General features: G+C 44.7%; 1 protein-coding gene and 1 long non-coding RNA gene across 4 annotated transcripts in view; one reads left to right on the top strand and one right to left on the bottom strand.

The window, feature by feature from the left end:
* Positions 1-9745: 9745 nt before the first annotated feature.
* LOC125694182 (uncharacterized) lies at positions 9746-23111 on the bottom strand. Of its 2 annotated transcripts, XR_007377448.1 has the most exons (4): positions 23005-23111; positions 15362-15517; positions 11662-11817; positions 9746-9864 (listed from the first exon to the last, which is right to left on the bottom strand). It is a non-coding gene; the product is annotated as an uncharacterized LOC125694182 (long non-coding RNA). The 2 variants fall into 2 exon arrangements; XR_007377449.1 differs by lacking the exons at positions 9746-9864; positions 11662-11817 and adding an exon at positions 13537-13775.
* A 132-nt stretch (positions 23112-23243) lies between these two features.
* The window catches only part of ZMIZ1 (zinc finger MIZ-type containing 1), a 325404-nt gene continuing 323176 nt past the window's right edge, over positions 23244-25471 (top strand). The window contains exon 1 of one of the 2 annotated variants that reach the window (XM_048946996.1): positions 23244-23318. The gene's annotated coding sequence lies outside the window, so the exon portion shown is untranslated. Of the gene's footprint in view, positions 23319-23668; positions 23775-25471 lie in introns of those variants that run through there. The other variant, XM_048946995.1, reaches the window with a different exon arrangement.

Below are 25471 nucleotides of genomic sequence, written 5' to 3'. Positions count from 1 at the left end.
AAAACTCACCTGCCCAAGCGTGAAGTTATGACTTGAACTGAGGAAATATAAATATGCTGTTATATTTTCCTAAGCTGCCAGCAAAAGTTTGTAAACGTAGTTTCCAGATCACACCCTTGAACAGAGAGCACTGTGTCCTGCTCAGAAAAAAAAAGAAATACGTTGTCTTCTCTTTAACTGAAAATTTGGGAAGGGGCATGGCTGGACTTACAGAGAATGTTTTAATCCTTTTAACCATAGCTCCTTTAATTCTCAGTGTTATGGATTACCTCAGCTGCTACCTGATAGCTGTAAGTTCAGTAGCTATGAAAGCCTTTTAACAGGTCTATTGCATGATTTCTGGAATAGCAGCAAGCTAGCAGGAAGGAAGGTGCATGGGGTGGAACAAACCACTGCCCTGCAGTTGGATGGGCAGTAGGATGGAGAGGACTGCCAGAAATTATCATGAAGGATGAGGAGAATTAGCACTTGGAATTTGTCATAGACCATAGCAATCCATATTCATATTCATCCATATTTTTTGGTGACAATTCATTTTCACATGGTTCTCCCTTGCTACCAAGTAAAGCTTCTTGCATTAAGGTATTTCAGATGTGCTCAACATTAGCTCAACTGATTTTTTTATGGATTCGCTCTGTATCAGGACAAGGTGAAGCACTTTCCTGCAAGCTCACACACTCTATGCTCCACAGGTCCCTGTCAGAATAGTTTTTAAAACCAGAACCCTACAGAGCAGAGAGCCACTGCTGTCTGAAGAGGGGGGCATTTCACGCTCCATGAGCACTCCAGAAGTTTCAGCAAGGTTTATGCAGGCACTAGTTAATGATGCAGATATGCGGGAGATTCAGCATTGCTGGTTACAGAGGAATGCGTTCCAGAAGGCAAAATGATATCAGTGTGAACAGGGATTTCTCCTGCTGTTGAGTCTTGCAGAGAATGATAAGGTCAATACAGTCACCTTTCTTAGATGAAAACTTTTGATCCTAGAATGCACATAGATAAAGCAGAGGGGCATTACCTAGATGCTCCTATGTCTGTAACACATGGGAACCTTGCACGTGTTAGTCAGAAATAAACAAGAGGAAAGCATTTACAGTGAGAAAAGGGCCATCTCTGTTGAGGACCAGAAAATCATGTTCTTACTTGAGCGCTAGCAAGAATGAAATTGGAGCATGAAAGCAATGTTGGGAGGATTTTACTTTTGTCTGTACTGTTCCAAGGGCAACAGATCTCCAAGAAGGGGCAGCCTAAACTTTCCAAGATGTTCTTCCTCACTACTATTTCTGAACTATTTCTCAGCTAACCACAAAAATAAACAGTGCTTTGTGAAAGATATGTCACAAGATTATTTTTTTTTTTCTGATGAAATGGTTTTCAGTGAAATAAGGTAAAATGTGACAGAAATGCAGTAGTAAAAAGCATATTTGGAAATTAAGGCCTGAAAACCATAATTCCACTTTTTTTTTTTTTTTAAAGCAGTATTTGTTTTTTAATGATGAAAACAGAATCACCAACTGTTTTCCAAACTATATGTTTCCTAATAATAATGTAGAAGAATTTGTAGGACTCCTTAACACTGACATGAAAGCTATCAAAGAAGAAAAACTATCTCGAAACCACAAAGTTACTTTTCTTATCAGACACCACCACACAGAGCCCATTCAAGTTTTCTACTGTGAAGAATGAAGCTGACAGTTTCCACAGCTGTAGATATTCTGAGCAAGAAGTGAAGAGTTAGGCCTAAATCACAAAGGCAGCTGGAGATGAACCATGGTGTTTGGTAGCATTTAAAGAAGCAAATGGCTCTGGTGAATAACTCCCATGACTTGATTAGTTATTTGAAACATCTCCTGAGAACAGAATGTGCCATTCAGAAGTCAGTGATCCACTAATGCTTCTGCTATTGCCTTCCCGAATTTGGCTTAATTAGTTTGAAATATTGAAAATGAAGTATTCCAATATTAAATGTTTTCAGAAAATTAAACACTGTAACTGTAAGGGAGGAAGAAATAATTTTGAATATTGTCAGCATCCTGATTCACTCATCAGCAGGAAGGCAAAGAATGCAGACATTGGAGACCATGGCTATAAAGAAGAGAGCATCATCTAGAAGACGAAGGCAGTGTGGTTTATTTTTGATGTGCCATTGCTTCACATCATTTTGTAAAGATTGGAGCAGAGTTGGAAAATATGTGTGATAAAGTGTGTGGTAGTATATATCAGGATGTCTCAGAATATAGCATAATATACAGAGTATAAACCAGACAACACCATTTTGTTTGATTGTTTTAAAAGATGAAAGTAGCTTCAGTACCAGCTGGGTATTTGTGCAAGTAGTCAATCTTGCAGGCATTCAGAAGAGCTCTAGAGGATCTCAGCTTTAAAAAGCAACAGAAAATGAACTTACTCATTAATCAGTACAGAGTTTATGACTGTGCAGGTAACACAGCAATCTAAATGGCTATTTGCTTGCCTGCAAGTGCAGTCAACATAATTTTAACCCTGGTAAGGTGCTAGAAGAGCGCAGACCTATTTCTCTCTTCTGTGTTGGTTGCGCTTTCCTACTTTGCAAATAACAATGGCTCCGAAGGTTTTGTAGCAAAGGTGTTTGAAATGTATTCAGAGAGAAGCTGAAGTTGTAATTGAGTTTAGAAGAGAAAAAAATGCTGTCAAAACAGACAGTGAGTGTGAGGACCCAGAAGACCTGCAGGACATACTGGGACAGCCTCTGTGCGCAAGGGAGAGCCTCTGGAGAAAGGTAAAATACATGACCGTCGTGCTGCAGGAGCTGGGGCTGGCTCCTACCAGCTCTGCCACCGTCTCCAAGCAAGCATGAGCTGTTCTCTGTGTAGCCATTGCTCCATCCCCAGTGGTGGGAGGCAGATCACGGCCACGAACACAGAGCTGGCTGTTGCTGCTGCTTAACAGGCTCTCGGCTAACACAATGGAAGGGAAACAATCTATCTCCAAGCTATTTGATGCTATTGTTCTGTTTATGCGTATTGTTAATGTTTTAAAAAGGAAAAGTAGAACATGCTGATTTTTATCTATGCGTCTGTTGTGAAAGGCAGAAGCAGTCATAAGAGCTGTTAGGAACTGTGATAGGATGGATGAAAGGGTGTATCAGAAATTGAAACTCTAAAGCTTCTTTTTTGGTAAGTGAGATATACAACTTTCCATAAAAAGGCATTTTAGGGGTGTGGGAGAATTGGTAGACAAAGACTGAAATCTGATACCTTCCTCAAAGTACTCTACACATTTTTTTATTTATTTTTTCCCTCCAGCTTTAGAAAGGAAGGTTTAGAATTGATCAGAAAAGGATAATTCTGAAAATATACAGATACTTAGATTTATTTTCTATGCTTTTCTTTATCCTTCTTCTCCTGAAATCATGAAGAGTTTCAAAGGGCTTTGAAATACATCTGTATTTCTAACAACTATATTCAAAATATCAAACCAAAGTAATTACAAATTAATGTTTTAAGATGAAAGTTAGATAGACAGGGTTGATTGCATCCCCCATTCTGTCCCTCAGCTGTCCTGACCTGCTATGCCCTGCCTTGCTAAGGGGCTGTTCTCATTCTCCTCACATGTGCCCATGCCTTAGCAAATTCCACTTGGCCAGTGCCAACAAGGGTGAATGCACATACACTGCACCAGTTATTGCTAAGGCACAGGGAAAAGTTGGTTACAAAACCATTTTTGTTACCATGTGAGATTTGTCATGCCAGCATAAACCTTTGTGTGGAGAACTTTATCTATGCTTAGCATGATAATGGTAAAGCAGACATAAGTAAATTAACCGGTACAAGACAAATGTCAGCGAAGTTAGTTTAAGAAATTTAAGCCAATACAAAATGAAACATGTTCCCTTAGGAATTGCTTGCTGTAGGGTGTTTGTGTAGCAGATTTGCATCTTAATTTTAAAACCAAACCTATGTAAATGTTACTTCCTATTTGGTTTTCCCTTTGTTTTGCCACAGGCTTCAGCAAGCAGCAGAGCAGTCCCAGGGGCCAGATGTGGAGCTGCAGTTGCTAATCTCTCTCCCAGCTGTGAGCAGCAGCTGTGAGGTGGCCAGTAGCCAGGTGGTACCCATGCACATCCCTCTTGTAGGGAGTAGCACTGTGAGGAGTATGGTGCTGCGCTGACCTACAGAGCAACAGGGAGCTGCTGGCCCTGAGGCCTGTGTGGAGGTCTGGCAGGCTTAGAACCTCACCAGAGACCCCAATGCAGTGCCAAAGCAGTCTTGCTCAGATGCCTGCTGATCTCCTGGGCAGCAACAGGGAGAGCAGCTGAGATGTCCCTGTGCTTACAGCTGTCCCTGCAGAGACCGTGCTTTTGAGCAAAGAGTTGTTGGTGTCAGGAGAAGTTTGGACTGTGCATTGTTACCTCAGCTGACTCACCTCTTGATATCTTCTGCACATATGTTGATTTATCTGCCAGGAAACAGAGAAACCTGGTAACTCTCAGTGGGATCCATTATGATAATAACAAAAGATATAAATCAGATGAATTTTGTTTGACTTGTAAGGAAGGGGTTGTGGTTTTACCATAAAGGTTTATTCAAGCTGAAGCATTCTTAAAGATTACTATGCCATCCAAGGTTTTACTTTATTTATGAATATATACTAAGAGGGTAGAAATAAAGCTTTGCTCCAAGGCCTCTGTATGAGTGTTCGGCTGTAACAGAAGAAGTAAAACAGAGCAACTTTGGAAGGCCAAAGGAGATGGATATGAAAGGAATAACTCTGTATAAGCTCACACCTGTAAACACTGTCAGGTGCCTCTTTCTTTCCCCTTAAACCTCTCACATACGCCAAACAGAAAATTTGGGAAGTACAATGATTCAAATTCTTCCCTCTAGCCCTCTCACCTGCTTCAGGTCTTGCTTCATCCTCTACTTTTCATAACCCCACATCCTAACAGCCCCTGACTGTTGCTCCCTGTTGTACTGCCTGACCATGCACTCACTCATGGCAGGAGCTGCTCCCAGCCAGCTCCAGAAGCCAGGCTCAGCCTGGACACAGTGCACATGTGTCCACTGCCCAGCACCCCACACCACAGACTATCAGAGACAATCCACAGAGCAGCTATCTGACAGCACTTGATTCATGTTTTGTTTTTTTATTTTCTTTTGTACAAAGCAGCGTGTTCCAGCTCCCATGTTTACTCTCCATGTCTCTGCAAGAATAAAGTTCCTCTTCATTTCAGTCAGTGGTGTGAAATGCTGAATGGTCCATAAAATCCCACACCCCCTGTGAGATGGCCACCAGTATTATATGGCTCCTGAGAGGCCGATCTCTTGTAGTGTTAGTTAAAAAGAGAAAAATCGTCCCCTGTGTATAATGGTGTCATAAAGGATCCTCCTTTGATGCACTTGGTTTTTTGAGTTAAGAGTTTTCTGCTCAGAGCTGTGCTATTTAATATTTTCCTGTTTATTAATAGCAGCAGTGTCAGGCTAGGTGAAGTCCTGTTAGCTGCCTTTACTTGTCCAGAAGTAAGAGAGTGACAAAATTTGGTGCGCTACAGTACAGAATTCACCTCTCCAGCTATGCAAAGGTCTTGAACTACTTGAGACCTAGACCTGATGGGATTCACTGATCCTGTTCATTCATAAAACATGATGTGCTGAAATAGGTCTGATCTTATGGTCTCTTTGCCAGTGCCGTATCTCATTTCTTCTGGTTGTCTTCTGCCAGATAGATCAATGAAGCTGGCAGTGCTACCTTGGGTGGCAGATAGGGTCGCTTCCTTCAGAACTACCAATCCTATGCTTCCTTTCAGGTTGGATATTAGGAAAAATCTCTTCTCAGAAAGGTGAGGTATCAGAAGAGACTGCCTAGGGAAGTGTTAGAATGACTGTCCCTGGAGGTGTTCAAAAACCGTGTAGATGAGGGCACTGAGGGACATGGTTTAGGGAGAATTGTGGCAATGGGTTAGATTGGATGATCTGAGTAGTCTTTTTCAACCTTAATGATTCTATGATTCTCTGATCAGACATGCTTATAACAGCTGCTTCTTGCTCTGCCAAAAAAGCAGTGGGTGAGAGAGGGTCGGGAAGCCTCCAGAAGCCCCAGCCATGGGCAGGCTGCGCAGGCAGTGAGAACAGGAGCACTCTGTGCTAGCTGGAATTTCCTTTCTCTGAGCTGCAGCTGGCACTCTGGGCCTCCCAAGGACAAGCGCAATGAAGTCCTTTTTCCAGACTAAATAACCATGCTAATATAAGCAGCTCTCTCAGAGGCTTGAAGATTTAACAAGATTCTTTTGATTCAAGTCAAGCAGGTCTCTTCCCCCGAGATCTTCCAGAAGCACAGAAAGGCTTGTGGGACTTCCTGAGAGCAGTAACAGAATAGGCTGCTATTGCTATCCCTTCCGTGGCCTCTTCACAGACATCTTCCCCATTTTCTATGGGTTTAGATGAACCTTCCTGAAAGCTCTTCAGTTTGAATTAAAGCCTAACGTCTCCATATGTTGAAGGTACTGTCTTATGGACTTGAGCAAGCTCTGGATCAAGCTTCATGCATTTTAAATGCCCAGTTCTTTACCAAGGAGCTGGATTTAAAGTTCTTCCCAGTCTATGAAGATATCCTTGCAAAATATTGGCCAGAGCAAGAATATTTTTGAGGAACTGCAGTTCTATTAAAGGAAAGAATCTTACAATGAACAACATTTGTAGATGATCCATTTCAGTTTTGACATGAGTGACACCGCACCAGGATCTTCCTCTGCAACCATTACATTAATTATCGCCCCTCTAGTTGGTAAAACCTTTGAGATGCCTCTCATCTCTTCCAGAAACATCTACTGCAGCACTCAGATTGCAGCAGAGGGACATTTCTGACTGAGCCAATGCAAGATGTGCCCTTCCTTAAGGCAAGCTGCAAAGCAAAGGCAATGGCTGCTGTAGTTACTAATTCAGCAAGCTATCTGTTTCTAGCAAAGTATTTACAAAGTCCTCAAGTGCTGAGTTTTTTTCGCACCTCTATTGATATTGCTGTTATGTATCTGCTGCACTGCAGTAAAAGGTAAAGCAATTATCATATATTGTTTATCTTTCTGTTTGGGAGAACTGTGAAGCTCTATTGAATGGTAATCTAATTTGTTAAACATGTCTTCCACAAAACCTCAAAAAGCTCTTTTAGTACCTAGAATTTCTGGTAATTTTTTACATCAATAATGTTTAGCAGTTTTCCTTGCCTCCTTATGCGTTTACTTCTGCAGTGTTATGAAGAGGACAATCTGAACTAACTGCTATCTGATGCCATGCAATCACAACAAAAAATATGAATGTATACCATACAGAACCATTTTCATTCCCTACTCTCATTTGATGCTAAGTAGCATTTCTGTGTTTTGAGTGGTGTTAGTGCTGATACTTGGTTTTGGAAGATGAATGCTCAGCCATACACAGGATTCAATTAACATTCTTTTATGACTGCATCCATATTTTTCTTAACGAGCACACTCCTTGGTGAGAGGGAATATTTACCTCATGGCATTAAATCCACAGTTATCTACCACAGTCATTAATGATCATATAGCAAATGGTAACCCCAACAGTCTGGCTACATTCCAGTTCGAGTAATTATATTCTGCCTCTCTTAATTTCCTTTTGAGAGTAATTGGACATGATAGCAGTCTACACTTGCTATCCTAAACTGCTCTGCAGGCTGACCACATCTCAAAGCTTAAGGACATAATCACAGTTTCCAATAGAGGAAATGTTGGTAGATTATCTCTCTTCTTGCCCCATCTTTTTATCACATAAAAATCCATTAATTATCGTAATACTAAAAGAAGGCATCCAGCAAATTCAACTATGTATGTATGGTACACTATACCATCTGCATAGTACTAGCTGTCTAGAGACATAAGCCAGGAGTTTAAATGTTCTCAGAAACCGATGAACTTGTTGATTTTAGGAAGCTGATGATAGGAATTGCTGTGTGTTTTTTGAGCCTCTGCCTTTGTCTGCATTAACAAGCACTTAGGCATAGGAGGAGCAGATGAGTACAACAATACAATGAGCTGTGAGTGCTCTACATCCAGAGTGCAGAAAGTTTACTTTAGATTCTATTTAGTATGATGAGACTGGGCAACCTGAATGTATGTGATTTGAATGTTTCCTAAGGACTGCTTTTGTCCCTGCAAGGGGCGTTAGCACAACTAAAGCGCATCAGAAGCAGAGGTTCTGGTTTAGTTTCCTCCAAGAAGAAAATGATTCATCTGCACCAAAACTGCAAATCAAACCAGGGCAAGATAAATGTGAATAATGAGATTTGTTGTCTATCTGCTCTACTGCTCTGAACATTTGTGTGTTTGAGATCCACTGTAAACCGAAGTGGACTGTTATCTATGCAAGGACTGCTAAGGGACAACAGCGCTTAACAGAGGGCTTGTTCTGACCAATAGTGGGACCAGGAAATGGTAACAAAGCTCCTATCTGACTCCTGATTTATAAAAAGAGGTTTTTGGGCAGGAGATTCAAAGAGACAAACATGCTTCAGTAGCCCAGTGGGGGTGCAGTCTTCAGGAAAAAGATTCTCCAGCCCTAAGGAAACTGTTCCAGATGGCAAACACTGTGACAGAAAGAACACACAGAGTTTATTTGATATATGCGGGTTTATTTTAGAGTTGTTCCAGGGAGACCAAGCAAAGAAGCAGTGTTGCTGCCCATTTATACTGCAGAGCACTCAGATGTAAAAGCTCTTAGTGCAGCAGGAGTCACAGCAGCTGCAGCAGCCGGCGGGGTCTCCAGAGCCAGCTTGGAGGACACCTCAACACCACAAGGTTACATTAGAGTAATATGCAAAATCTTCAGCATCAGCAGAAAGCAATGGGAAACGTTTTCTTTCATTTCTGATTTAGTCAGACTCCAGATCCAGAACATTTTTTAAGGGATTTAAGCCTAAAATAATTGTAAAAATGCTTGATTGTAGCAAATGTTTACCAGAAAGGTAAGTACTGGAAGATGTAAAACAGAGGGGGGTTAACACTTCAATTTTTATGTGTGTGTGTATCTGTGAAGTTAATACTGTGAAAAGCATGGAATTAACTACAGGTTTTTGTTTTGCTTTGTTTTTAATGAAAAGTAAATGTGTCTATGCAGAGATTGTTCCAGTTTGGAACAGGAAATTCTCTGCATGCACCATATATCCCAGCAACTTATTGTGTGATAGGGAAGTCAGCCTCTCTGAAAATGAATATGTTAGAGCTAGCAGTAACCAAATCTGAATTGTCCTAAAATGAGCATTAATCTGGAAGGAAAAAGGTAAGTAGATGGAGCCTTTAGAACCGTGTTGTAAAAACATGTTAGGGAAGTACAGGCTCAAGGTCTTGTGAAATACATCGTTTAGCACTTGCTACTCTCGAGCCTAGCCACCTTCTTTCACTACACTGTTTATATTTACTCACCTTTTTGTGCCATTTGATCTTTGCTGGAGACTTGCAATTTTCAGTTCATTTCAGTAACTTCAAGTGCAAACAGTACATGATCCCACCAGAAGTGATCAGGAAAATGACAGGTAGCATGGAGTCCAAGGCCAGGGGTCACCCAAGGTATCCAAGAGGCCAGGGAAGATTAAAACTCCTTCAAACATTGTCTTCTCTGTATTCATATGGTGCCCCGCACTGAGGACTATGAGAGTGGGTGCAGTTTTTCTGTGTTCAGCACAACATGGAAATGATCAACTACTCTGTACTATCACACAGGAAACACCTCCCTTTTATGGGGACACTGGAGGGAACAACCGAAGTGTTCTCTGTGCAGGAGACATCCAATGACCCAGATTTCCTCAGAATGGAGAATCCACATCCCCAGCCAGGGAAATGCTTCTTAATGTTCCCCAGGAGAAATAAAACCACTGCTTGGAAAAAAAAAAGAAAAAAGAAGAAAGAAAAAAATAAAAAAGCCATAGCTGTAACGTAGTACCAAAGAAAGACAACAAAGGAATCAGTACTACCATGAAAATCCTGTGTCCTGTAGCAGAGGACTTACTAAATAAAACTTCCTTATGGCTATAGGTAGCAACTGTGTTTTGTGTTGTAGGAAATAAAGCAAAGAAAAAAAAGAACTTTTAAATGGAAGAAAAAATCCTGCCCAGAAAACTGGTGATGAGTTTAATTTAGAGGTTGTGAACAGGGCACTCTTTTGGAGTGTCTCAGAGAGTGTAATGCCAGCAGGACCAGCTGAGTTCCCTGACCCAAACAAACCTGCCCTGAGAGAGGGGCAAAGGCAAGGTGATATGAAGTAACCTGTTCCTTGCCTCAGGAAAGATGAATGAGGAGTAACTATATGATGAAATCATGCTATCTCTGCCTGTCTTTTGTCCCAAAGTCCATTGCCATTACTCCATCACTATTAGAAAACAGAAGTCTAGATGCCAGTAGCATAAGAAAATACATGCCTCACCTCACGCAGGGTTTCCAGAACCCTAGGAAGTGATTGCAGTGCTTATTAAGGACCCTTAAGCAGTCCTGGGGGATGTGCTTACCTAAGGACAGAGGCATAAACCAGCAGACATGCCGCCACCCTTATTGCCATTTAAGCTGTAGGTGTGAGGACTCAAGGTCAGCCCCCGCAGTACTCAGCTATAATTCCCAGTCAACGGGAATTGTCCCTATTAAACTGAGTGCAGCTGCTCTAATATTTGAAACTCTACTTAAAAATAAATATTGATATGTCTTAAAGGGATTAACTGAGATGACTGGATTTTTTGTTAAAAACTTTTCAAGATAAAAATGAACCTTTTACAAAGTGTTCATTGTGTTTTGAGATGTTATTTCCTGTGACAAAATGGAAAGGGGGGGAAAATTGCTATAATAATATATGAAAATTCTCATGTTCCTAAACACCTATCTTTAAATGACCAAAAATAAGTCTCATAAAATTACACTTCAAGTAGCTCTGTGTGTGAGTTATTAGTGGACAGTAGATGTCTCACCGGTGTCAAAGAGGTAAATAGATCAAATTTTCTAAATCTGTATAGTTTAATGCTAGTGACATGAATTTGCCAGTCCTGACTTTTAATTGCTCCACTACTTTTATTCATGCTAAGTGCAGATTATTTACTTTGCTTCTCTGCATCTGTCATCCCATCTTTAAAATGGAAGCAATCACTGTAGCAGCTACAGAAAAGTTTAGAGAGGGTCAATGAACCCACTCCTTGCTTTCCACACTACAGCTGCAGCTTTCCCTTTGTCCACTGCTATCAGCATGGCAGCAAGAGGCAGCCTCAGCAGGCAGTAGGACGGCTGGCATGGAGTGGGTTGGGTACTCTGGCAGCTTCCTAGCACTCAGGCCAAACTGGGTTGAAACTGGGACACAGCTGGCAGCACACACACATGGCACACTGCAGAATGGCCTGGCTGCCTGGAGAGGTGCTCAGGCTACTAGAGAATGAAAGCAGAGACAATCTTAGATGGGTATAGATGTTACAAAAGTCTTTGAAATCAAAAGAACGCCAAAAAAGCTCCCATTTTTTTCTCTGTATGAATCCTTGAATTCAATCTTAGGCTTAGTAAACTGCTTCTTTTAGCAAAGTAAATTCAAAAATGCCGCAGTGATGAACAGTGTAATAAAGAAAGCCATCATATTATTCTTGAATGAGGTTTAATAAAAATCAAATAAAAGCAATTATATGAATTTTCAAGAGGATCACCTTTTTCTTCCCTGAGGTATGAAGCAGAATGAATTCAGGAAATCGTTCAAATCAGAAACTTGAGCTGCACAACATAGCCAGTGTTTGCTGTACAAAGACAAACAGACATCTCTTCCCAGGGTAGCAGTCTGCTTGCTGGCGGAGTGGAAATTCCACCTGTGGGCAAAGGAGGGTAATTAAAGAGGCACAGCAATTTCTTTGTAGTAGTGCTGGCTCTTCGACTCCAGAGAAACCTTCATCTTTTCAAGTATTCATGCTCTTCTTTATTTATGCAAGAAGAAATTGGACACAGTGAAACACTTAGAGCTGCCACAGATCTCTGTAAGCAAGTATATGTGAATTGATACCCATTAACATGTACCACATGCTCCTTTGCTCTCAGAGGGCCAGGTTTACCATTTTTCTCTAACTTACGCAGTCATTTAGGTTAATAGAGAGCATTTGCAAAGCACCACCAAGTAGGACCAATCCTGAAATATTTGTCATTACACTTTCCAGTTGGATAGTTAAGTGAAATCCAAAATTTATTGTGAGATTGTGTTATTTTCAATGCCATTTTAAAAGGCAGAGAGCAGAAATGCATTATATCAATATTATTGTTTACTCTGATAAGAGGAAAACATTTTGTGCTGACTCTCATTTCAGTTGCTCTTGTTTTCAATATAATGTTAAAGTAAGTATTGAAATATTGGTGCAAAATGTTGATGACAAGCATGGTTATACACATTTTTTACAAGCTATCTACAGTGTGTCCACTTTCTCAGATTCAGAATGAAAACAAATTCTGAAGTAAAAATCTTACTGTTAGATTAAAATATATAGCTAGGTTAGATTAAAATATATAGCTAGGTTAGACACTGCTTGGAAGTCAGATGCAGAGGAACTCCATTGCCTTCAAAAGAGAAACTTCTGCTTCCTGCCATGTTCCAGGAGAGCAGAGGTATGTCCTCTGTATTATAAAGCACTGGTAGACAGTAACTAAATATTTGAAAGGAGCAGATTTTATTCTGCTTGACTTGTATTTATAACATGCTTTGATATCTGCAAAAGGAAGACAGCTGAAGTTGGATGGAAGAAGTGGCAGCCAGACACTGTAACCAGGTGCCATATTTTCACTGTGAATGTATCACAGCCTTGTACTCTTGGTCAAATCGTTTAGGGTATGAATCAGTCTTACAGGCTTTGGTCCTTACATATCTCATGTAATCCCATCTTCTTTGAGCCAGATTCTTGCTCTGCAATCTAACTTTCCGTGGCTGATCTTTGGTGGCCCATCAATTAGTAAAGCAGACACTGACTTAAAATGTAACAACAATTTTGACTCTAGTCAAAACAATGTAAATGGAAAAACATAGCAACTCCAAAGTAACACTCAATGAGGCAGAAAAATAGGGAGACAAAAACTCTGATCCTAATCTTGCAACAAATTGTATGCAAATATTGCCTTGGGGAAACTTTTGGGCTGTGATATTTTTCCTGTTAAATATTCTGTAGGATTTGGGCCTTAACTTTATGTCACAGAAAGAGAATAACAGTAGAGAGAGGTTTATATCTGTACCTACTGATGCCATGTAAGATTCATTGTTCAATGAAAAGAAAAGCAACAGGCTTCTTGTTATCTATCTTTCATAATACTTGGAATGTAAGTGCTGTTGTGCCAGACTGCCAGTTATTTGGCACACATTACCTCCAGAGAAATGGCTAAGAACTGAAAAATGCAGGTTCTTCAAATTAAAAGAGGAAAAATAATCTCACTACAGGTGTCTTAAATATTTTGTGAGGTACATGAACTCCACTCTGGCAAGTTGTGTCTTTCACATAAAGCAAAATGATTGATCATATATTTGAGAGTCATTACCAACTACCATTTCCTCCAGATCAATTCAAAACAAGTAAAGATACATGTTTAATATCAGGTAAAGGGAGCATTTTATTTTTTTTTCTCCCATTTGCTTTTTTTCAACTTTATCTTTGGAAAGGCTGGCTCTGGTTTTCTCTTCTCAAGTCTTCAGAGCTTCCAGTCACTGAGAAGTGACTCCAAACAATTATCAAAGAAAGCAACTTTGAGTAGAGGACAGGTGCATTAGCAGAGATTGCTTATAGTTTTCTTTCACCTGTGAAAATGACAAAACATACAGCAGCATGAGAATGTATACTTTCCCCCCCACTTAGAAAAGGTGCCTTTTGATTTCAGGACTTTGATAGACTACCCAGTACTTCCCTGATCTAACCTTCTAGTCCTATTAAGACAGGATAGGATGCAGTGTTTGAGGTGTCATTGCTAACCTCTGCGTTCCCCACAAGACTGTAGAGTCTGGACTGAAATAATTCTGAAAGTCTCCATTGAGTTTTATGCAGTATTTAAACAAACTCCCGTAACAGTAGCCCTATAATGTACATCATACATCCTTTCACCTGGGTTTGGGATTTTTCCAGGTTTTTAAAGTTGAAGTCTAGGTAGTACTTAGTGCTCTTAAAGGTAATTCTACATTTTGCTCTAGCTACCAGATAGGATCTAAATACTGCATGCCAGCTGCCAAAAGAAAAGAAATTCAGAAAGGAAATATGGAAAAATGGGGTTGGTATAAAGAATTTCATCAAATGTCAGGAAGCCATTAATTCAGGACAAACTTGCTATGTGTTCCTCTGTTTTGTTTAAAACAAAGCACTGACAAAAAAATGTAGACTTATGTACAATAACAGGAAATCAAACGGATGCTATTCCAGCATGTATATGGAAAATGCATATGTATAGAAATTAAATTAAAAAAACCCTTTGGTTAAAAAAAAAAAAAAAACCACAAGATTACTTTTCAGCTTTTAAATTTTGGAAGGTAAGATGGAGTGGAACAAGTGTGATTCTGTTTGAGATAATAGGATAATTTTTCCTCTTTAAATGAGCAGGCCTAGCAAGCAAACACTCACAATCTTCCCTCTGTGATCGTAATTGTGATGCCGCAAATAGGCAATAACTGCCTGGCTGTGGCTCACATGAGGGATGAAGCCGATGGACTTTGTCTGCTCTATAGAGAGAAAACTTCACAGTGAGTTTGTGGAGGTTAGCAAGGACAGTACGTTCATGTGGTTTTGCCTACATTTCAATGAAAATGACTCAACACAGTGATTTAAATTACACCTGTACTGTGGCTGGCTTGTTGGAACAAGGCACCTGCCAGTTCAGCTCCCAAATGAGAAACAGGTTCAGGTACAGGTTCTGGTCATGCATTTGCCATAGATTTTTGAGCAAATCCAGTTGCCTAGATTTCCAAGAATATCTTCCATTCCTAGATGTTCTGGTTGTAAATATTTAGCAAAGGACACCTTCATGTGTCCCAACATTTAGCACCAAGATGTCATTTGTGTCAGAAATGCTCGTGCAAGGATCTCAGGGTAATCAGTTCATTATACAAACACCACTTGTGATACATATCAATATATTTCTATTTATTTAGATCTTCTTATATTTAACAATATTTATTCATATTGTTCATGCAGACCAAAAGAATCACACAGAAGTAGGAAATAAGCCTGTTGCTAACTGCAGTGTTTTCATGCCCATGCTATCAACTTGGAAAAACAGTGGACATGGTCTTCAGAAAGGATAACGTTACAACTCTTCTTGTGAAGGAATCTAAATGTCAACTGCTTTTGCAAACCTGATGAACCAAAACACTTTTCATAAATTAGGCATTTTTCTTACCTATGCAAACATACTTGTGTGGCATGTGGAGAAGCACCAAGTCTGAGCGACCTTGCTGGATTGCAGGCTTACTCAGATTGTGTAGTCATGATGCTGGAAGCAAGTGTTTATGATACGAGTTGCCACTAGACATAAACATCTGAAAGCCCTTTGGTCCTGCAATAACAAAAATTAAAGCACTAACTTAGCCTCGCAATACTGCTGTACAACAAAAACAAGCTGAAATAAATTCCCTACAGACAGATAACCCAATTCACCTGCTTTCCAGTCCTGAACACAAACCCTCTATTTAAAGAATCTTAGACACCCTCTACTCTATTATCTGAGGAACAGATTTATTGTAAAACTAAAGGAAATTAATTCAACAGATCACTGTTTTAGCAACATTTATTTATTTAATATCAGAAAGAATACAGTTGTGTGAAATCCTCCTTCAAGATTGTGAATGAATTAACAAACATGTTTCTGCAAATCCAAAATTTTAAAATGATGATTTACCATCTTTAATCTCTATCAGGCATGAATACAGACATTCTTACATGATAGGTGTATGGGAACTGCTGAATCACAGCCTGAACCTCTGATTGCTCTGAGGCAAGCAAAGAGTCAGTCCTGGGTGCACAGGTGAAGGCAATTCACCTGTGCTGCTGGAAGGGGTGGAGCTTGTTCCACCTCTCCTAGACCCCATTTAAGAGCTGACTAAGAGTGGCTTTCTTTTTGGAGATTGCTCTTCTTGGAGTCTTTTCAGTAAGCCTAGGATAAGGGTAAGCTTTCCATCCATTCTTCTTTGCTGTGATAACCTGTTTAGCCTAACTTTCCTGTATATTTCTTAGTTATAACATCTGTATTTTTGTATACAATGGGAAATAAAAAAAATCCTGAAAATGTGTTCATTCTTAGAAATGAAGTAGAAAATAGCCACTATACAAGATAGTTTCTCTTGTTTAATTGGGTGCTAACAATTAAAATCTGCTTTTAAAATTTTTGCTAGATTTGTTTGATTTTTGTCATACAGTTTTTTGCTATGTTTTAATTTAGCTTTAACTTCTTTAAGGTGTCTTCAAAGAAATGACTGAAAGAAAACAACACCTGAACAATGTGGAACGTGCAGGGGCGCAATGAATGTAGTTGCTGTGTATGTGGAGTTTTTTGATCCATGTATATAGACTTAGATTTACATAAGTAACTGTGTGGCTATGAGTCCCCTAAATCCTCTTAAAGCTGTGTTGTAAATCCCAAAGAAGCTCCCCTTTGTGTCTTGTCTTAAGGTATTTGGCCTTGGAAGCTTAAAGCTCTTGTGTTGGCTCCTGGTTGGTATTGAGGAAGCTGTATGAGCAAGCAATGTTGCAGAGGTGCTTTGTGGGCCAACAAGAACACCTGCAATGAGGTGGCACAGGGAGGTGTATTTTTGCTTAAGTACAAGTCAGGTTGGTGTCTTTGGTGCTTTCCCAGTGGATGCAAGCCTCATGCATGCAGGTATCACCCATAAAAGCAGCATGTGGTTGAAGTGATTAAAACCTCACACTGTGTGCTCCGGAGCAGCCAGCTTTTTGTATGAAACATCTAGTGGGTGCTCCATGTTGCAGCCCTCTGTCACACTGCCCACTGAGCAGGTCCCATCAGCACAGTGATACTGTTCTGGGAGCTGTGTGATAGCCACTGTGGGGCTGAACACCAGCCATGCTGCTGGTCTGCTGGCCTCACAGTGAGATGCATGCTGCATGTTTGCAAAGCTCCCTTTCCTTCTGTGGCTGTGGTTGTTAAGGAGCACTGATCTCCCCAGGCCTCTCTGTACCACCAAGCAGAGGTCTGTTTATCCCTGCAGCACAGAGTGGAGGGAAGCCCTGACTCCTCTTGTGCAGGGTGGGTGGGGAGAGAAGGGGCAGAAAACACGGAGTGCTTGAGCATTAGCTCTGACCTACCATGGAAGCCAATTAAAAAAAAAAAAAAATTATTATTATTCTAACTGACAAGAGGCTGCAAGAAGTTGTGCCCAGGCATGACAGTTCTGTTTGATGATAAAATAGTATCCTCTTTCCAGTTACTCATGCAAAATTATGTGTTTTTATTTAAGAAGTGTGTACTCCTGAGCCTCTGCTTCCTTTCCTTCTGCACTAGGTTACATGACTGACACTTCTGCCATGACAAATCCATGAGTGTTTTAAAAATTTACCATGAAAACCCTGGAGCTTTAATTATTGTGCATTTACATAATTAGTGCAAATACATGCAATTACCATGTGTACCTACACAATTACCAGCTACAATGATGTACTAACAATCCTTATTAAACTTTAGTGGGGGAGGGCTGTGTTGATTGTATGCGTGAGGAACATCTGTAACCCCGTCCTCCTTTTCTCTCCCTTGCTGGAAGCAACCATGTGTTTAGGGACAGGGTTGGCATGCTGGGAGCAGCGACATGCTGGAAGTAGGTCAGTCAGCTGTCCAAATCAGACTTCCAGGAGGTGAAAATACAGGATGGATATTCCCAATAATGTTTCTAGGACATAGTTTCTGCTGTTAGTGCAATGCCATCAATACTTGATTACCCATGGGTTAATTATCCAAACTGCGAGGTAACTGTGCTACATCAGTATGTGTGTCTTTGCTCACATCTGCAGTTCACCTGAGTGAAATCCCCCAATTTCTATCACAGCTGTACTTTTCTTGTCTTGGAGCTACAAGAGTCTACATAAAGTGAGTCCTCTTGATGTGTCTTTGTGCCTTGTGGTGGCTGTGTCTACCTGAATATCTACTACAGTGTTTACAAATGACTTATTTTGATTAATCTTCTGCAAAGAAAAAATGTTCCGGCTCACAAATATTCTCTCTTGCAAAACGCATGCTCTCTGTTTTACAGAAATTGCTCAGTGTAAAAATTCATAGGATCATTAAGGTTGGGAGAAGATATCTAAGGTCATCAATTCCAACCGTCAACCCATCCACCACAATGCTCACTTAAACATGTCTGTAAATGCCATACATACATGCAGCTTAAACACCTCCAGGGACAGTGACTTTACCACTTCTCTGGGCAGCCTGTTCCAATACACTACTGCTCATTCAGAGAGGAAGTCTTTTCTAATATCTAACCTAAACAAAACCCAGAATTCTGGGCAAATTTGACTTAAGCCATCATGAAAGCATTAGATGTGCTGACTCAGTAGTTCTCTGGGCTCTTGTTCTATGGGAATTTTTTCTACTTCTGTTGGTTTGTGAACAATGGAATAGAGCAAGTGATGTAAATGACTGTACCTTCTCCTACTGTTTCCAGTTTTGCCCTTATTCTGGTCCTCAGCTGCAAGGAATTGCCTGTGGTATCTCTGAAAGGGCCTTGCAACAAAACTCCTTTGCTGCTCTTTCTCTTCTAGGTACTGCCTTATGCAGGAAGGAAAATGGTCTGCTGCCTGTTTGTTCCCTTCATCTCATGAAACCTGGCTCAGGCTTTTTGCATGTAAGCCTATGGAGTGTGTGGTTGTACAGAAGAGCCTGCTTTTTGGTTGTTTGTCTTTTGCTTTTTTTTTTTAACCTCTTCTCACAGTAGAAAGCCGTTGTGTCTATTAAAACAGTGGAAAAATTGACAGGCTAATTGTTGCTGCTAAATGCAATAAAGTAGTACTTTGGGCTCTCAGGCATGTTTTATGACCGATATGGCAATTACTGAATAAAATCCCATGCCCCAGAATGTTTATTTGTGTAAACAACTTATGGTTATTTATTCATATTTTATGAATATTTTTTTCAAAATTGTATTAACCATCCCTTGTGGTAGAAAATACAGTTGGTTGGGGGAAAAAAAAAAAGATATGCCACATGCTAAATGGAAGGATCCGTTGAGAATCTAGTCCTGAATGTGTTTAAGCCCTGTTTTATTCAGCATGATTAGCTGTGTTACAAGCCACCATTATGTTCTGGCAAGCTCTGTCTGATTGAAGCAGTCCTCACTTTCCTCACAATAACACTTGCTGGTCTCTTTCCATGCTGGCTGGCTGGATCATTTAAAACCTCTCACATAAGTTTAGACCAGGGTTCAACCAAGATGTTTTCCAGCTGGTGCTGGTGGCATCTGATATCTTTTCTTCATGATTGAGTCATGTAAGAGCTGAAGACAAGGGGAGAAGCAGAAGTAGATCTTGGACTTCAGCATGGATGCTCTACAAATGGCTGCATTTGTTGTTCTTTAAATCTCATGATCTTTTGCTATTAAAATTCAGTTCAAGCTTAAAAAAAAAAAGAAAAGAAAAGAAAAACTGTTTATTGTCAAAATCAGGCAGTAGGTAGTCAAATAGTAGAGTAAATACTGCTATCTGTCTGTGAAACAAGAATCCACATCATGGACAGCTCTGCTAACATAGTAAATGAAATTATTTCAGGGTAGTTATGTGCACGTCTGGTTTTACATAAGGTTACATGATTGCATTATTTGTGGTCATTCAAAATCCTTGGGTGCTCTCTTACAAGAGTATGGTGTTGCATGCAGCTGGAAGATGATCAAAGTGCTTTGCTAATTATATTCTGCCTGAGTACATTCCCTGAAGTTAAAGCTTGGGTAAAATTTTGTTTTCTTTTTCACTTTTTCTTCCTGAATCTGTATAATGCAGCTTTAAAAAAAAAAAAAAAAAAAATTAATAACAAAAGTGATCACAGTCCCTACTTAAAATCTTACCTTCAGGGTTTGGAAGATCATTTTCTTTATGGGCAAGGCATGGACCAGCTGAGTGACTTCAGCCCAAACCAAATTTTGGTTTGAAATTTCTCAAAGGTGAGATTTGCTTGGTTTTTGAATTTAGACTGAACTGGCTCTAACAGAGCACTGTCTTGATCTGCTTCAGAAGGGCAGATTATATGCACTGGGGTGAGGAGTGTTTATGTCCCTGTAAAAGTACACTTTCAGCACTATATAAATAGCACGTTTACAATGCTGCATTTCCTCAGCTCACATGTGAAGTTCCTTCTCAGTAACTTATAATCACGTGGTGTGCCTTCTCTTCCTATTCTTTTTTTTTTTTTTTAATTTTGTTTTGTTTTAAGCTGTGTCCTTGACTCTTGAAGGCACACATCCTGGATTTTAATGCTATCTCACCATATCACATTTTTAAAGGCTTTGTTCCCTTTGCCAAACTAGCCAAGTTGCCTTGCTTAACCTAGCAGGATATGTCAGGCTGTGTATGGTGCTGTAAGCCAGAGCCTGGTGCTACACAAAGGATAATGCATGCCCAGCGGAACCCTGGGCACCAAGCTGCCTGGTGGTGGTCCCAGAGCCACGGTATGTGCAAGGCATCTGGTCATGTCAGCTGCCCTTCAGCAGCGTGCCATGGTGAGTTTGGGGCTTCTAGGCATGTTAAATAACTTGTAAAAGTTTGGCATAAATAAGGGGTTGGCTCAGATGAGGTGCATTCTCTTAGAGACCAAGAAAAGTGCTGATGCTACAGCTCCCAATGCTGGAGCTCCTGTACGGAGTTGTGTACCAAGTTCTGGTCAAGAATGACCATGGTACTGAAGCAGTGTATGCTGAGAAACGCTGAAGAGGGATCAAGCTGAAGATGACCTGTAGGAGTTCTTAGGTTTCAAAAGGGAAGGAGAAAAAGAGAGCCCAAACCTCCAGCCACTTTCCTCTTAATGTCGTGATTGTTTTCAATCTGTTTTTCTCAGTAAAATTGTTTACTTTTTTCCCTAGGACTCCAGTTGCATAACCACACACTTCCTTAGTGTCTTTGCATGGCAATTTCATGTCTAATTAAAGAATTCACATAAGCCCTGCTTTTTTTTTCCTCTGTAAGAGATTAAAATGGCCATAGATTTTAGTACGCTATGCAAGTTTGCCCGCACGTGGTGAAATGTGTACACACTGACTGAAGCCCCACTTGCCCATTAGGTTGTCTCCCCTGATGTAATGTGGGTATGTTCTGTGGTACTGCTCCTGTGGCTCCGTGTAAATAAGTCAGGAGAGGACGCTATCCCTTCGGTTTGGGGCAGCACCAGCTGGACTGCTCTGTGAGATAGGCTGCGGCAAGGAGGGAGCAGCAGTCTGTTGGATGGATGGGTGTCAGGTGAGAGCTCAGAAGGGCCTCGTGTCCGTGCAGCCCCGGGCCTCGACACAATGCCACAGGTAGCTGGAAGGGAGAGCACTGCTGGTGTCAGACGGCGGTAGGGAATCAGCGCTGCCCGTACAGTCGCCTGTGTGTATTGTAGGAGGGTTGCGCCATCCCGCAGCCCACGCTGTGCTCCTCTGGGTTATCTTGAACTGGGCACGGCAGCAGCAGCCCTGCGCTGCAGCGAGCTGCGAGCGCTCATCCGGCACGACGCGTGCCCAGCCTGTGCGCTACCTCACCAGCTCCATCCCGGTGTGTGGTCGTAGTATGAGTTACGATAGCAGTAGAATTCATTTCAACTGCGGCTGAGGACGGGGGGAGGTTCTGCTTTAACACGCGATCCTATGGGGGCGGTGTCTCCGCCCGCCGCGGGTTGTGTGGCAGGGCCGAGGTTGGCAGACCCGCCTCGGGCACCGCGGGGAGCGGTGGTGGTGATCGCTTCTGTGCTGCTCCGGGCGGCCCCGCGGCGCTGCGCAACCGGACCGACAGCGGGACCGGGCGCGCTGCGCCCCGTACTGCGGCCACGCGCAGGGCTGCGGTTAATGGCCAACCTTATCGTTCAGGCCGATTTGGAGCAACCAAAGCCCGCCGTCCGCCCCCGTCTTTGTCTGAGCCAGAGGTTGTGACACCTCAGCTCGTTGCTGCCTTACGGGACGCTAATTGCAAATGAGCGTGGTGCCGAGGTGCGGTGCTGCCGACAGCCGTGCGGCTGCAGGGGCGCGAGAGCCCCGCGGTAGAGCTGCCTCCCGCTCCCCCGGGCTCGGTCCGCGCAGCGGCGGGCACGGTGGCGGCCGGGGACCGGAGGCTCCCGCGGCGCCTTTAAGGGCGCGGGGGGCGCGCGCGGGGCAGCGGGTGCGCGCGGCCGGCTGGCAGCGGCATTGTTCCCTGACGTCACTGGCAGGCCGCGCGGCGGCGGCGGCTCTCCAAGTTGCCTTTGTTATTCGGCGCTCCCCGGCTGACACCGCGGCCGCACGCAAAACGCGGAGCCGGAGCCGCGCGGAGCGGCAGGAGGGCGGGCGGGGGGCGCCCCGGGGACGGGAGCCGCGGGCTGCGGCAGGGCTCGGCCCGGGCGGGCGCCAGCGAGATAGGAATAGGGAGAGGGAGGGAAGAAATAGAATCTCCCTCCCCTCCGCCGGCAGCGAGGCGGTGCGGGGCCGCTGCTTCGCTTGCGTCTCCTAATTGCGGAACGTGGGAGCCCCGCTGGAGCGGGGTGGGCGTGCGGGGCGCACCAACGGCCGTCGGAAGCGCAGAACGTCCCTGCGAGCGGGAGTCAGTGGGGGGAGCAGCCGGGGGAGCGCAGATCAGCCGATCGGCGCCCGTCAGCCGAGGCCAGCGCCCCGCCGCCGACTCGCTGGGAATCGCGCTGGGTTTCCTCGGGAGCAGAAAAAAACCACCCACCCAGCCCCACACCCGCCCCATTGTCGGCGCCCCGGGCCGCCCGCCCCCCCCGCCGTCGGGGCCGCTCCCCCGGCCCGCCCCGCCGCCCCCGCCTGCTCTGGGCCGCCCCCTCCCCCAGGGGCGAGCACCCCCCGGGCCGCGGCTCGCTCCTACCTGGGTGGCGGCGGGGCCGGGGCCGAGGTGAACCCCTCGGGACGGCGGCCGCCCCCGACCGCCTGCCCGCGGGTCCCCCCGGCCCCGCAACGAGCCGCGGCACTCGGAGGCACCACGCGCTCCGGAGCGCTCTCGTTGCGGGGTGGTTTCCCCTTATTTAATAACAACAATTCAGCAGGGAGGATATTTGCCTGCTCTCAGTTTCCAGAGTGGAAGGGTTTTCTCTCTCTCTTTTTTTTTTTTTTTTCCTCCTCTTTGCGTGCGTGCGTGCCATTCAGGAAGGCTTAAACGCGACTCCCCGCCTTAAACCCGCTGTAAGACAATATTTGTGTTTTAACTCGGCTCTCAGCTTAACTCCGGGTGCTCGGCGGGTGGGGGCAGAGGGGAAGGGAGAGGGCGAGGGAAGAGCGTCCCCGCAGGAGGGAGGCAGCTCCCTTTCAGATAGGAATCTGGGACAGATTTTGCCAGCAGCCACAAAGCATGGCCCTTTGGTAATAGAATAGCCAATGTAATTTGACACTTCAACTTGCTGTGCTCTCTGCTAGTTGATTCACTTACTCACCCACTAACATTGAGCTCCTTTTCACTGTCTGTGGGCAAGGGAAAAAGGGGGGGGGGGGGGGAAGAGAAAGAAAAAAGGGAGCGGGGGAGAGAAGGGCGAAAGGGGGGAATAAAAAAAAAAAAAAAACACCTATTCAAAAATCCCCCCGGAGAGCTGTGCGGCACTTGGGGAGAGGAGCCGGCGTGCCGCTCCGCGCCGTGCAGCCGAGGTAAGTTTGGCGGCCGCCCGCGCTCCGTGCCCGGGCAGGGGTCGCGCCTCGGCGGAGCGCGAACAATGGGGCGGGCGGGGAGCGCCCCGCGGGTGCACCGGGCGGGCGGGGAGCCGGGCCTGGCGGCGGGGAGGCGGCCCCGCGCCGGGAATGTCCTTGCAGGGGCCCGGCACCGGGACGAGTTGCCGCGGCGTGGGGCCGCCGGTCGCCAAAACAAAAGGGGCCGGGGCTCGGGGCCGGGGCGGCGGCTGCCCCCGGGCGGGCGGGCAAGCGCCGTCGGGGCGGGCGGGCGGCGAGCCCCGGGGCCGCGGGCGTGCGCTTGGCCGGGGAGACGCGCGGGGGAGCTTGCGGCCGCTTTCCGTGCTGCGGGAAGCTCGCCTGGGTGGAAATTCCTTGTGTCTGGGTTTTGAAAGCCAGTTGGGACCGGGGCCTCTCTCGGCAGGCAGGAGGAAGGAGCGGCCCCCCGCCTCCTCCCGCTGCCGCCCTCCCTCCCCCCGGTGCATCTGTCCAGGAAGCCGCTGGGCGGAGGGGAGGGGGGCCGGGGGCAGGGGCCGGGGGGGTGGGAGGGGAGACCCGGCCGCCGCTCGCCGCCCGCCGCCCGGTCGCCTTTGTGCGAGGGGAACGGGGAAAGCGCTGCCCGGCGCTGCGGAGCGGAGCGGGCGGAGCGCGGGGCTCGAGCCACTCCAGGAATGTAAACACGCGCGGAGCCGGCCGGCCCCGGCGTTGCCCGAACCCCGCGCTGCTCCGCTGCTGTTCCGGGCCGGTGGCGGCTGCTTGGGGCCACAACCGGGATTTTCGACTGCAAACTTTGTTTCGCACGTGGGAAGTTGCATTTCGGTGCTGCTTTTCGGGCTGCTATGAGGGGCGCCGGAGCGGGTGTCGCTTTTCGGGTTTTGTTTCAGGCAACTGCAGACAACATTACCCAGTTCTTAAAGGTGCAATGTGCGCGCTGGGGGAAGCGGAGCCCCCAAAGCGCGGAGGAACAGCTTTGTGCGGGGCGCGGGGTCCCGCTGGGCAGCGCGGCGGCGGGGAGAGCGTTCCCCGTCGCGGCCGTGCGGAGAAATTTCCCGAGACCGCAGCGAACTTAAGGCACAGCCCCGCGTTCCCGGCTGCCCGTGCCCGTGTACATTTCTGTGCTTCGGTTAATAATCTGCAAACGGCTTAATGGCTCCGGAGTGCCCCAGTAGTGGGTTTTCTCCATTGACTCGCGCAGGCCCGAGCGGAGCGCTGCCCCGGCCCTTTCTCAATGCGCTGACATGAGAGAAGAGGATTTGACTTGGCAGCCTGAACAAATGCTCTATCAAAGGTTTCCTAAGAGACAGTGAGAGAGCGGGGGAGATGAATGACCCGAGGGAGTTGTAGGGTGCTACCTATGCAGGTTTCCTTTTAAATACGAAGTGGCCATTTAGGGCTCTGAATAAAACTGCGCGCATCAGAAAGGCGACAGGCTTATAAAATTTAAAAGGGCAGAAGCCCATTAATGCTGTGGCGGAGCTCTGGCTCCCAGCTCTGCTTGAGTGCTTCCAAGCGCCTCGAAGTGCCAAAGCTTTTAAGGAATCCTAAGCAGCGACTCCCCCGGGGCTGGGGGACCTCGACCTTGCATGCGGGCGGCCCCTCTCCCCGGTGGGGACTCGGACGTGTGGGGGACGTGGGCTGGGGACATTCAGAAGTGGGAGCGGGCGCGGTGCGGGGGCACG

This window comes from Lagopus muta, chromosome 5 (genome assembly GCF_023343835.1).
Source record: "Lagopus muta isolate bLagMut1 chromosome 5, bLagMut1 primary, whole genome shotgun sequence".
Taxonomy (NCBI): Eukaryota; Metazoa; Chordata; class Aves; order Galliformes; family Phasianidae; genus Lagopus; species Lagopus muta.
Note: the sequence above shows the minus strand (reverse complement) of the source record. Positions and strands in the feature narration are given on the sequence as shown.